This window comes from Mauremys mutica, chromosome 14 (genome assembly GCF_020497125.1).
Source record: "Mauremys mutica isolate MM-2020 ecotype Southern chromosome 14, ASM2049712v1, whole genome shotgun sequence".
Classification (NCBI taxonomy): domain Eukaryota; kingdom Metazoa; phylum Chordata; order Testudines; family Geoemydidae; genus Mauremys; species Mauremys mutica.
The window spans coordinates 42,501,081-42,514,714 of NC_059085.1; the positions used below are offsets into that span (position 1 = coordinate 42,501,081).

The window sequence follows — 13,634 nt, forward strand, 5'->3', positions numbered from 1 at the left end:
TCACATTCACTGGAAGGGCCCTTTTCACTGCCAAATTAACGTAAAGGGCCCTTAGTTTAAAAGAGAATTCAGGCCTGAGGGGTCATGCAAAGACGCCTCTCTCTTCTCTGCCACATCGCTCAGCCGAGACATTATTGATCTCGCTGTCGTGCAGACATAAGGCCGGGAGCTTTGCCTCCGTGTGATTGAAAGCAATGGGCCAGACAGCGGGTGGTACCGTACCTGTTCTCAGCTGGAAGTGCGGGTCAGTAAACAGGGCCCAGAGTTAATTGGCAGAACTGACCCTGGGCACATTTCAAATCGGAGCAGCTCACTTGAGTGACAAAAATAAGTTGTTTAAGTTCTCATGAGCCCTGCAGAGCCAACACAGCTGTGAGAGGGAGCCAGAGTCGGTCTGGCCCAGTCTCTCCCATTGCAATCAGTTGGAGTGAGGTGCCTAAATACCTTTTGAGGATCTGGGCCTTTCTTCTCATGCATCATCAACAGCACAGCCACCTGACGTTCCACCCAGGTATTCCCCACTGCCCAGCACAGGCCTGGCCATCCACAACAAATGATCCTCGATGGGGCTGCCCAGGTGTCACAGATTTTGGCCGATGGATCGTTATTCCACTGATGACATCAAGGTGGAAAGAACCCACCAATCCCAGAGAGAACGTCCAGCACTGGCGGATAAAGGAACTATTGTTAAGGATACACTGAGCCCCTGTAATCTGGGGGCACTAACAGACAATCACCCTAGAGCCCCGCCACAGGGTCCCTTTTTCAGTCACTTGTAAGAACAGAACTGCACGTTGGGACTGATCCTGCTCCGCTGGCTATTGACTTACATGGGTGCAGGATCAGGCCCTCGGGGGATGCTAAGAAGTAATGAGCGATATTTCAGGTGAAACACACATGGCCCCACAGTGCTTCTCCTCTCTGGGCGACTCGTGCAGCTGTCTGTTTTGAGTGCCCCTCAGTACTCTGAAATGCAGCGTGCATGCCATGGGCCTGATCCTGCGTTACACGACGGTGACTTTACAGCACTCAGGCAGTGTAAAGGGAGTGCAAATGTCAGTGTAAAGTGGCCTTCGGGTGAAGGAAAAAATCAGGCCCCAGGTGCTGGAGTCCACGGCCCATGTTCCTAATCAGTGCCAGAGCCCTTGTGGAGGACAGACCTATCGCCTGGAGTCAGGAATTCCCTAGGAATCAGGGCCGACTCCCCACTGCCCTGCACCATGTGCAGTCATTTGCACCAATGCAAAGAGCATGTAACATGAGTGTCCAACACTACCTCGCGTTCTACGCCACATTGCACTGGTGTGACGAACCGAGCATCTTAATCACTCCAGAAGGGATTGTTCCAATGGCTCCTCTTAACTCTCCCAAACTGCAACGTGTTTGCTGTGGCTTGGTGGTGGCGCTGGAGTCTGGCTTGCTTACAAAGAAGCTGCCGCAGAGGAATAAGGGCTTGGTTCTTTCTGAGGACCTGCTGCAGAGTCCCATGGGAGTTTTGCCATGGCTGGGCGGCCATGGAGCGGGGGCGGGATCAGGCCCTGCCTTCGCAGCAGTTTCTTGCTGCAAACTGCAAACGCACGCGTCTGAAAACACACTGCTGCCTTTTTTAGCTCATCAGAGCAATTAGACGGAGACAAAATTCTCATTTATCATGTCTGATAAACACTGAAATGTGACAACAGCCTAATGCGCATGTTGCTGTTTTCCCCCAAGAGCCGTGTTTTTGTGCTGGCTGGAACGCTGGTGACGGCCCGTTACACTGGGACCGTTTCCCAACTGCAAACGTTACGGCATTTCTCACAGTCGCAGCCTGTCCACTTACAGAACTGCTGTTTCCTGTCCTATTCGGCAGCCCTTTATTCTCTGTCCAGCTCACTAACAATCCATTGACCTCCATCAAATAATGCAATAACTTACATTCATGTAGCCCCTTTCATCCCAAAGGGTCTCACGGCGCTGACACTGGAATGTGCTTCACACGCCACGGGCTGGAATGCAGCAGCTGTTTAACAGGGCACTGCAAAGTTCTATCATGGTTTAGGACAGGAAGTGGAGAAGATACGATAGCCACATGAAACTGCAAGGGGAACTTAGGAAGGCTGAACATAATTACCAGAGCCAATTCACCCCTGGCCTTCTGTGCTCATTTACATTAGTGCAGTCTGATTTGGCAGCATTTTACATGCTTTTTGCACCAGTGTAAATTATTGCACAACGGTGCAGGAATGGTAAATGGGACCCCTGGAACGTGACTAGGACCAATAACACTACAGTTGAAACACCATGGCATCTTTAATGAGGGCCTATACCTTTTATGGCCTCTCCCTCCAGAAGACCTCTGGAGGCTCCCTGAGTTCTGTCGTGGCACTGGCGCCACATGGTCTGAGAGAGAAGACTGCCATCTACCAACGCACTGACGCCACTTCCTTCGGCACCCTGGATTTTCCTATGACGTTTCCCATCCAAGAACTGACTAGCCCAGCTACAGTTAGCTGGGGAGAGCTGCTGTGATCACAGCCAAAATCGTGTCCTCCTGTCCCTGTTTCCCCCTTAGGAATGTGTTACCACTAGCTCTCAGGGGATATCAGGTCGGCTTTGTTTAGCTTATCATAACCTCCGATACACTGTAAGCTCATGGGCTGCACTGGCCCAAAAGGAGATTTGTGTTGCTCATCACCAGCTCCTCAGATACAGGGCTTCACAATGAAACAAAAACCTGCTCCTTTCCACGGTCAGCAACCAGCCAGCCAGATCAGAAATGACTCAGACATGCCCTCACTTGCAGCTGGAGAGTGCACTTTGGGATTTACACCCGATTGTTATTGGCTGAGGCAATGCACCACTTTGGAACATTTTACCACCTTGTTCCTGGTTGCCTATACCACCACCTCAGGGCCTCTTTCTTTAACGTGGTGGGAGGCTTCCCTGAGCCGAGAGCTCCTTCCCACCAGGTCTCTTTCCCGGGACTGGCAAACCCATGGAGCTCAGTCTGCCCGGGTTCAAACGGGGGACAAGGACCCAAAACACAAGAAGCAAAAAAGAGCAAGAATCTTAAAATGATGCGCAATGAATGTCTTGCATGTTACATTGCTCTATAAATTCAGCCTCACAAGCATGCGTTTTTAAATTACTTGCCTCAAAATATCAAACCACAAGAGCCCCAGAGATTAGTGTGTGTCTGGAGTGAGGCCTCCCTTTTGTAATACAGGACAGCAAAGGGGGGTTCTGTACATAACCCCACCGATAGCAGGGTCACTTTCCTGGGCTCCCTAGAACAGCCTGACCCAAGTTAGAAGGAAGGGAAAGAGAGCTAAAAATGCCACTAACCACAGGTAAAGAGTAAAACCTTCCCTGCTGGATGGAACATGGGCTGAGTCTGACTGGAAGCAGTGGACAGAAAAGCCCTTCTCCGTACAGCAAAATTCATCTTTGTTTTCCTTCCCAGTGGCTCTCTGGCTCACTGCAAAGTCCCACAAATCAAAACCAAAGCAAAACTCTAACTTCTATTTTCATGTGGAGGGAAATACATTTCCAATCAAAGGACTTTCCTTCTTTGCGTCCCGAGAGGTAAAACTCAGCCCGTCCCCAGCTGACCCCACATAAGTCATTTCCCAGCATAGCAAACTGAGTATAAGTCATAAAAATGGTGTATAACATTTAAAAAAAAACAACCACATGTCAAGTTTCAGTAAACATCTCTCCAAGTCAGCACTGACTCTCACACACTTCCTCTCCAAGATCACTGCTTCAGTTTGTTGCTGGGGGAGTCAGAGTGGTCTAGTGGTTAAAGCGAAGGACTGGGAAGCAGGACTTTTTGGTTCCATCCTTAGCTTCTGCCTGTGGTTTTGGAAAAGTCACTGAACTTCTTTGTCTTAGTCATCTCCAGTGTAAATAGCAATATTGACCTCTACCTCACGGGGTGGGTGGGTTTGAGAACTGATGTTTGCAAAGTGCTTTGAGATCCTCGGCTAAAAGAACAAAGGATTATTATTCCCTTTTCCTTAAAGGCAGAATTGTTCTTGGACAGGCATTGGGCGAGTACAACAGAGGGAGCATGCATAGACGTTCTTTCTAAACTAAAGGCCGACTAGACCATCGCTCGACCTAATGGACACCATCAACTCACATCTGACCCAAAATTAAAATGTTGTAAAAACAAGCTTTTTGTGACAGCCCAAGATCGGTAGAAAGGTTTCATCAGCTAAAGAAAGAAGGAAAAAACAACAAAAAAGAGTTGTTTCCAGTCGAATGAGCATTCTGTGTGGTTCATGTTGTTCTAGGATGGGAATGCCTCTACCCAAGGATTCCCCTGCAGTGTTTGACAGCGAAATACTTAACAAGAACCGAAAGATGAAACTGACTCTAAACAGAAGTGAAATTGACCTCACTGACTTTCATTGCCCAAGATGAGAGCAAAGTAAAATGTAAAAAAGAGCAAAGGACAATTTGGCTGTATAAAATTCTTTCCCTTCTCAGGATGTAAGGACATAAGGAAACAAGCTTTACAGGCACTGGTTGTCAAGCTGACCACTCCCTTTAACACATCTCTAGTCATTTCAGTGGCTATCCAGCACCACAAGCCATTGTTGAAATAAAAACACACCTAGACTTGGTTGCAAGCTCAGATTGGGAAGGACACAACATGCAGTGCTGAATGATTTGGCGCAATGCACTTAGCCCTCCACGATAAACCAGTGGGACTGAACGACTGAAACGGGGCCTTGGCTTGTCATGTTAAAACGTGATTTGGGTTCCTGGATATTGGGGGGGATATTCTGAATTGCTGTTTTTCCTCAGGCCACAACTGCTGCATCAGAACCAAATGCGCTGTTAAGACACACAGACTGGTGAGCAGGAAGACTGGATACTCCAGAAGACAGATCTTAAATGAAATTCTGCAAGACAGGGGCACTGAATGGAAAACAGGGGACAGAATCTTACACTGGTTAATTACTATTTTTATCAGAAGCATGTTAAGGCAAATTCAGATAGCTGGATTGCTCCTAAGCAGCCCTTGTTTTAAAACCTACATCAAACTGTTTTGTAGCACATATACATGTATCTCAATTAGCCCTCGGTTTCTTCCTTATGACTCAGAAAGTCTCCTGAGAAGAATTATGCATCTCCTCAACACTAAGTCTAAATCAATCAGTCAGCCACTCTGAACATCTGAGGTGGAGCTGACCATTTCTTATGCCTCTGAGGAGGGGCTGGCTCGCCGCTCTTGCAGCCATTCGTGCAGGGAGGAAAATTACTTCTTCCAGTCGTGCAGAAAGGGAAAATTTGTGAAGCAAAAATGGGAGAGATTTGCTGCAGGTGGGCACAAAATGAGGCTGCTTCCCTGTGGAACTGGTGGCCGTGTCAGATTATGGAGTGTTCAGACACCAGCTGCAGTCGGGAAAGCATCCACACAGGACACTCCACTTTGCAAAGGAGAGAACACGGACCCTGCACTCTCAGCCCAGGACTGGCTTCTGGTCCACGGCAGAAGAAAAGGGCAATGCCAAACCCTGCAGTTCTTCCTCAGGCAAAATTCCTCCAGACATCAGTTGGAGAGTTGACTGAGTGAGGACTGCAGCATCAGGCCCCAAAGAAGCCACCATTCTTTGATGGTCGCAGGCTGACATTTTCCAGAGTGACCACTGATGTTAGGTACCTTCATGGGGGGGTGGGGGTGGTAATGGACTCCTTCCAGGGGGCTGATTCTCAGGAAGTGCCCAGCACCCCCCTTCTGGAAACCAGGCCCTTGAACAGGTTCTAGAACTGGGCATCCCACATTTGGGCACCAGGCTCCCACGCCTGAAGGAACATTCCCAGCCACAGCAAAGCACAGAAGAGCTCCCTTGACAGGGAAATGCTTCTCTCCTTCCCCTCTCTCCCCTGCACTGCATGTCTGGTGGTCCTGCTGTGTAACTCTCTGTCCCCTGCATGTGGCCCTCAGGGGAACCTTGGCTATTTAGATGGCGAGATCTTCAGGGCAGGGCTGTGGCTTTGCTCTGTTTGTGCAGCACAAGGGGGGTGGACCCTGCCTGGGGCTTTCGGGCACTGCCTATAACAAATATTGGCTGCTGCTGGGAATCAGAAAGGTTCCGCCCGGGCACGGCCATGTTAGATGCTGTCTCAGGTACTGCCCTGGGGGCAGCTGGCAGAACAGGCTACAGGGGAGCAGGTCAGTTGCTCCACTGTCTTTTCTGTCCCTTTATTGACTTCCCAGCCTCCTCCTGTGGACAAAGGTCTCTAACCCCCCAGCTTTGCTGCACTTGCTGCCTGCCACTGAAAACCTACCACCAACCAACCTACCACTGCTCAGATCACTTGGCAGGACAGACCTGGATCTTGGCAGCCGGGCAGCGGAGTCCCCCACCAAAAAAAGTTCTTTCACTGGCCCTGGCTCCTCGTGGGGCCTGGGCCCCTGGCCCCCCGGAAGAAACACTTGCCCTCCCCAGCTTTCCGGCGTGTCTCTCTCCCCTCACGCTGGTAATCCCCAGCTCCCGCTGAGTGTCCCGCTGCCTGGCAGAGAGCACGGGCCACCGGGCGGGGAGAACCCGCAGGGGCTCCGGCCGGGCCAGCTGGAGCGGGAATCAAGTCAGCGGTGCGGCCCTGGAGCCCAAGCCCCGAGTGCCTCTGTCTGTCCGCAAGCCAGGCCAGCTCCCGGCCCCCTCACCTGCTGCATCCCCTCCATCCCCCGCCCCCACCGGCACCCGTCAGCCGGGATCTGAGCCCCGCATCTTCCCACCGGCCACGCGGGGACGGGGACAGGCAAGAGGCTTCCTGTCCCCCCTAATTGTCTAATGAACCCAAGCCTCCCTCCGGGGGGCACCCCCGCCCACGCAGCCCCATGAGGATCGCTCCCTGCCTTTGTCTGCAGGGGGGGTGAGGCCCCCCCCATTTGGCGCTCAGCAGGACCGGCAAGGAGGACTGGCCCCTGTCTGCCTGGAAGGAAAGTTTAAAGAGCCCGCCCCCCCCTCCAGGAGCCCCGCACCTAGAGAGCAAGCAACCCACGCGCGCCGCCGGGGAGCGCTCCCACGGCCGGGGCAGGGCAGACACGCCAGGCCCAGGGCACTTCCACGCGCGCGTTCCCCCGTGGGGAGGAGAGGGACTTACTGGCCGGAGGTCGGGAAGGAGCCGTGAGGTAATTTCACACGCCCGGAGACAGCCGGGATCCAGAGGCGGCGGATGCGCTGCTCGGCTTTCTAGCAAAACCCAAAGGGAGTTAATCCAAGCGGGCTGCGGGGGGCGCGGGCCGAAGCGCGGGGGCCGACAGGGGGCCGCGCCCTTGGTCCCATGCCCCGGGCACCTGCCCGAGGCTTCCTGCGGGGGCCGGGCGCTCCCCTCTCCCGGGCGCGCTGAGCTTCGCTGCGCCCGCGCCGGGCGCTTTCCTCCCTGGGGAGCGCGGTCCTCAGTCTCTGCGCCCCTTGTGCGCGCTGCCCCGGCGCAGTCCGGCCGCCGCTGGCCCCGCCGCTCTTCGCCAGCCGGGAGCGGGGAGGGGAAGGGAAGCGGCGGGCGCTGCGCTGCGCTGCGCGGGTTCTTTGGTATGTGGCGGTGGCGGCACCGGCCGCCGTCCCCCCGGGCGCTCTTCACCTCCTGCCCGCTGGCTGCCCGGGCTGACCCCGCGCTCTCGCCTGGTTTCTCATCGTCTCTCTGCCCGCTTCACGCCCGCTGGGGCTCATCCCTCCGGCCGGGGGCCATGGAGCGAGGGGACCGCTCGGCCAGGGAGCCCCGGGGCGCTGCTCTGCGCGGCGCTGCTCTGCGCGGCGCTCTGACCCCCCTGGTGTTTGCCCGTTGGCTCGCCGGCTCCGGCTCTCCCCAGCCCGGGGGACTCCGCTAGCGCCGCCGCCTCCTCCGCTCGCCTCTGCCCAGTGCCATCGGGGGCGGGCTGCGCCGTGCGATCTCCCTCGGACAACTTCCCCGAGCTGTCAGGCTGCCCGGCCGCCGCCTCCTGCTCCTCCTCCCGCCGCACCAGGCGCCCGGCTCCCCGCCGCCTCCCCTTCGGGCAGCTCCTCCCTCGGCGACCCCTGCCCCGACAGCGCCGCCGGGGAGCGGGTCTGCAAGCCCGGATCCGCCTCGCCCGGCTGCAGCCCCCGGGCGAGCTCCGAGGGGTTCCGGGGGGTTCGTCACGCGCGCCCCGTTCCTTCCCCGCGGCGCCTGGAGGTGCGAGGCGATCCCACCGCCGCCAAAGCTGCCGGTCCGGCGTGCGCGCAGGGGAAGCCCCCGGCCGCGTCCTTTAGTGCGTGGCCAGCCCCCCGCAGGCTGCCGGCTCCCGGGTCCCGCGAGGCAGCGCGGCTCGTACTCCCCGGTGCATCGCGCCTCCGCGGCTCCCGCTTCGCGCACCCGCCGCCTTTTGCAGGCGCTTGGCTAAGTCCAGGGTCCGGTGCGCCGCCCGCTCCCGCTCCCGCTCCCGCCGCGAGCCCCGCAGCGCTCGGCCCGTTCAGCGAGGGCTCCCTCCTGATGGTGTCCAACCGCCAGCAGCCCCGGCCGCTCCGCTCCGCTCCGCTCCCCGCCTCGCCTCCTGTCTGATTGAGCTCACGCTCCGGTGCTTCTCAGTTTGATGCAGCGCCCGGCAGCCTATGGGGTGGGCTGGCCGCACCGCCCAGCCGCGCCCTGCAGGGGGCGCTCCACTCCTGCTGCAATCCCCGCCGGCTCCGCGGCAGAGGTCACAGTGCGCGCAGCCGGGTTGCTGCATTTCTGCTGGGTGGGTTTTTCTCTCTCTCCCTCTTTGGGGCAGGGCCGAGCGGGGGGTTGCAATGTGGAAAATGCAAATCGAATTTAATATCTTCCAGAAGAATCAAAACGGAGCCACCTTTCAGATGCACAGAGTGCAATGATCAACTGCCCCTGCAGTCAGTGCACAGGGCTCTGTGTCTGTTAACACGCTCCGCACCTCTCTCTTCTCTTGCTCTCGCTTTTATAGTATCCCTTTGTCTGTGGCGCTCTGGGGTTCCACTCTCCCTTCTTCTGGGCTTGCTCTTTTTTGAGTTCTTCCAACTTTATTCCCTAAAAAGGCTGCTCCCAAGTTCTTGCTGCTGCCATGATTACAAGAGGGCATGGCTTGAGACTTTTTTAAAAAAGAAATCAGATGGCTCAGTTGCAAAATCTATTAGCACAGACAACTTTTTAAATGCCCCCCCTTGCAGCTTGACTAGCGCGCGCGCGCACACACACACACACACACAAATGAAGAGAATCAGTGCAAAGTTTCCCTCCCCACATACCAATTCTACTACAAAGTTGCTGCTCCTTTCGTGCAAGGGCCAGTAGAAAAGGGAACAGCTGTTCATCCGTTTCTACTAGAACTAAGCCGGGCCTCCCGTGTCACTGTTGGGCTTGTCAGGTGGCCTGCCTGTGTGCATTGTTGTGGAGCGTTTCACACACACGTGGATTATTTGTATTTTGTTTTTTAATATAATAATCCCCCAAGACCCCCTTTCTGAAGCCTCTTTAGCAGGATCCATGTCATGACACAGCAGCCCCTGCTGGAGAGGACCTGTCAAGGCAACCATGAAGAAATGATGTTGACCAGCGAGACTTTTCCCCAAGAAAACAATGGGACTTTCATTCTACTCTGAACCAATCCAGCCTTAGAACAGAAGTGCCACCTCTCCAATGTCACTCATTTAGACCCAGTTTTACTCCCATATGACATTTTACTCCTTTCTGATAGTACTGAGGAAAGGGATCTGGGGGTTATAGCAGATCACAAACTAAATATGAGTCAACAGTGTAACACTGCTGCAAAAAAAGGGGGAACATTATTCTGGGCTGTATTAGCAGGAGTGCTGTGAGCAAGACATGAGAAGTAATTCTTCGCGTTACTCAGGCCTCAGCTGGAGTAGTGTGTCCAGTTCTGGGCGCCACTTTTCAGGAAAGATGTGGACAAATGGGAAAAAGTCCAGAGAAGAGCCGCAAGAATGATTAAATGGCTAGAAAACACGACCTGTGAGGGAAGATTGAACAAACTGGGTTTGTTTAGTCTGGAGAAGAGAAGACTGAGAGGGGACATGATAACAGTTTTCAAGTACATAAAAGGTTGTTACAAGGAGGAGGGAGACAAATTATTCTCCTTAACCTCTGAGGACAGGACAAAAAGCAATGGGCTTAAATTGCAGCAAGGGCTGTTGGTTGGTGTAACAGGGTGCTGGTCAGGAGACCTGGCCAGGCCCCTGTTAGCCCCAGCTCCCATTAGGGGCAATTAATTGGAGCTGGTAGGGTGTGGCTCGTTGCCAGGCTAAAGAAGAAACACCTGTGGGTTTTATGGGCTGGGGGGGCTGTATAAAGCTCACAGGAAGGAAGCAGAAAAGGGGGGAAAGGGAACAGGAAAGGGAGGAGACTTAGGCGTGAGTGCCTAGCTAGCTCCCCCTCCCCCGGCTACCTGGACTGACTTGAACTGTATCTAAAAGGTGGTGGGAACAAACACTGAAAATAAAAGGGCTCTGGTGTTTGCACAGAGAGGTCTCTGGCTGGTTTTTGAGAGGAGTGGGGAAGTGTGCTGCTACAGTTGGACATAAGGAAAAATGTCCTATCTGTCAGAGTAGTTAAGCACTGGAATAAATTGCCTAGGGAGGTTGTGGAATCTCCATGTTGGAGATTTTGAAGAGCAGGTTGGACAAACACCTGTCAGGGATGGTCTAGGTAGTAACTTAGTCCTGCCTTGAATGCTGGGGCCTGGAGCAGGTGACCTCTTGAGAGCCTATGAGTCTATGATTTTAGACCCAATTTTACCTCCATCACCTAAACTTCCTCCACTCTACAACAGACTGGACTTTATTTCCCTGTTTTATTCTCAGGCTTTGGCTACACTTACACTTCAAAGCGCTGCCGCGGCAGCGCTTTGAAGCGCTAAGTGTAGCCAAAGCGCCAGCGCTGGGAGAAAGCTCTCCCAGCGCTGTCCGTACTCCACCTCCCTGTGGGGAATAACGGACAGCGCTGGGAGCCGCGCTCCCAGCGCTGGGGCTTTGACCACACTGGCGCTTTGCAGCGCTGGAGAGGGTGTGTTTTCACACCCTGCTGCAGCGCTGCAAATTTGTAAGTGTAGCCAAGCCCTCAGTTAGTTACAGCAGAAAAGCTGAATTACTCAGATTTATTGCTGGAGACACCAGCTCCACATCTGGACATGCTTCAGCTGATATTTTTGGGTGTGTCCCCTGGCTCGAGACCGGGTTGCCTCTTTGGGGGTTAATCCTGTTCCCACTGCAGTCAGTTGGAGTTCTAGTCTTTGGCTGGCAGAGAGATGTGTGGCAAAAAGTAATCAATGTGATTTCACCATGTGAGACGAGTAGGTCAAATGGTTACCTCAGGATATCCAGAACAAGAGTCCTCACTGCCAAATGATTCCTTATTACAGTGAGGTTGATAACTCTCTCCCCTTCCCCAGGAACTAACAAAAGGCCAAGCTACTGCCTTCTGCCACTGTTGTGTCCCTGCAGATATTCATCTTGCAATGGCCAAGTCTGAACAGTCCCTGGACACCATGATTCAGATAGCCCGAGGCCTGGACAAGTATTAGATAGGATCTCGTCAGAGTTACCTGGTATGGGATGCAAACTGGTTCTGTTTATCTGTATCAAAGCTTGAGTGCAAGCAAGGGCCCCAGAGAAGGTGACTGGCGGGTGCTGTGCTCAGCTCACCATGGTGGAAGTTCCTATGACAACGAGATACATGTATGCAGGGTGGCTGTAGCTGGGTCGGTCTCAGGACATTAGTGAGACAAGGTGGATGGGATAATGTCTCCTACTGGACCAACTTCTCTCTCCCTGCCAGAAGTTGGTCCAAAAAGAGAGATTCCCTCTCCCATCTGATCTCTCCAGAGAGATACTTGTCAGGTTCAAACTGCAGAGCTGGGCTCAGGCTGCAGAGTTTGGGGGCAGAGGCTCAGGCCTGGCTTTGATGGACTGTGACTTGTGTTTGGAAACAAAGGGCTCGATCCTGCCAACCCTTCAGCGCACTAAGCTCATGGAGACCCTGCAGGGCTGGTCCTACCACCTTTAATTCTGAGCCTGAAAGGTGATGTCATTTCCAAGCTCAGTATCTCGGGGTGGGGTATCCCTTCTTCTAGCTCCACCAGCCATGGATCAGCAGCAGAGTCCCTCCCCAGCAGCTACTGCAGCCAGTTGTGTGGCCCTAGTTCCTGTCTTCTGATGTGAGGGGGAAGGACTGCAGAATTCACAGACTGGTGGATTCCCAGGTCCCCAACCCCTGTAGGCTTCGCCCTTACCCTGCATGAAGCATCCCCATTGACCACTCACAGGGATCCCAGGAAGCAGGGTTCAGCTCTCCAAGCCCTGTCCCCCACCACGAGTGGTGCAGCCCCACCTGTCTCCCAGCCAGCAGACCCCCTGCAGCTGCAGAGGGGGGAGGAGAAGGGTTTGCCCCAAAGAAACAAATTTTTCAAAAAGTAAAGGCTGACATGAGCATAGGAAAAATGCACCCACGCACACCTGCCTTTGCACACACAAACAGGGCTTGGTGCCTGCAGAGCCTCCTTTGCATAGCCAGACACCCAGCTGGCACATGCAAATACACGGGGCGGGGGGGTTATGTGAACATGGATTCCCCGTGCACAGTTCAGACTCCGCCGCCCTCCGGAACACGTGTCCCTAAACAGTCAGGTCTAGTACTAGACAGCAATATTTTCCTTCCGAATGGCAGCGTTAGATGGTGTGACAGACCCAGACCAGTGGGGTGCAGGAGTCTGGTAGAGGGCAAATATACTGGTCACTGGGTGAGTAGTTTTCTGTTCCCTGAGTGACCAGAGCAGGGGCTGCACTAGAGTAATCAGGAACCTGCTAGAACCAATTCAGGCAGCCAGGCTGATGAGATCACCTGCAGCCAATCAAGGAGGGTAATCAGGGCACCTGGGTTTAAAAAGGAGCTCACTCCAGTCAGGTGAGGAGGAGCCAGAGGAGAGGAAGTGGGTGTGAGGAGCTGGGAGCAAGAGGCACCAGGAGCTGAGAGTGAGGCTGTGCTGCTGGAGGACTGAGGAGTACAAGTGTTATCAGACACCAGGAGGAAGGTCCTGTGGTGAGGATAAAGAAGGTGTTTGGAGGAGGCCATGGGGAAGTAGCCCAGGGAGGTGTAGCTGTCGTGCAGCTGTTCCAGGAGACACTATAGACAGCTGCAATCCACAGGGCCCTGGGCTGGAACCCGGAGTAGAGGGTGGGCCTGGTTCCCCCCCAAACCTCTCAACTCCTGGTCAGACACAGGAGGAGTTGACCCAGACTGTGGGTAAGATCACTGAGGTGAGCAAATCTGCCAATAAGCGCAGGACCCACCAAGGTAGAGGAGGAACTTTGTCACAATGGAAAGTACTTGGCCTCCATTGCGGAGTCAGCAAAGGCTTTGTGCTGAAAAACCTTTCTCGTGGAACTAGTCCTGCTGATTTTGCTGGGTCTACTCACGTGAGTAAGTGTGCGCAGGATCGGGCCCCTTGTGTCTGAATGGTGAATTATCCCTTTTAACCCATTCCAAAAGAGAGACCTGGCGTGAGTGAAGGTCGCCATCTCCTCTGCTGCGGAGATGTGACATTTTACTGGCGCGTCGGCATTGAAAAGGCAGAAACAAAGCTTTTGTCTGAAGAGCTAAGCAAAGCCCACGTCATTCAGCCAAGGGAGCATTGGTAGGGAACTCTGTGCATGACC

At 54.1% G+C, this 13,634-nt stretch overlaps 1 protein-coding gene across 6 annotated transcripts in view; it reads right to left on the minus strand.

Annotated features, from left to right (window-relative positions):
- CBFA2T3 (CBFA2/RUNX1 partner transcriptional co-repressor 3) overlaps positions 1 to 13,634 on the minus strand; it is a 107,131-nt gene that overhangs the window by 57,745 nt on the left and 35,752 nt on the right. Inside the window, exon 1 of one of the 6 annotated variants that reach the window (XM_044987205.1) lies at positions 7,105 to 7,737. The exons of the other annotated variants lie outside the window; for them this stretch is intronic. The gene's annotated coding sequence lies outside the window, so the exon portion shown is untranslated. Of the gene's footprint in view, positions 1 to 7,104; positions 7,738 to 13,634 lie in introns of those variants that run through there. 6 annotated transcript variants of the gene reach the window in all.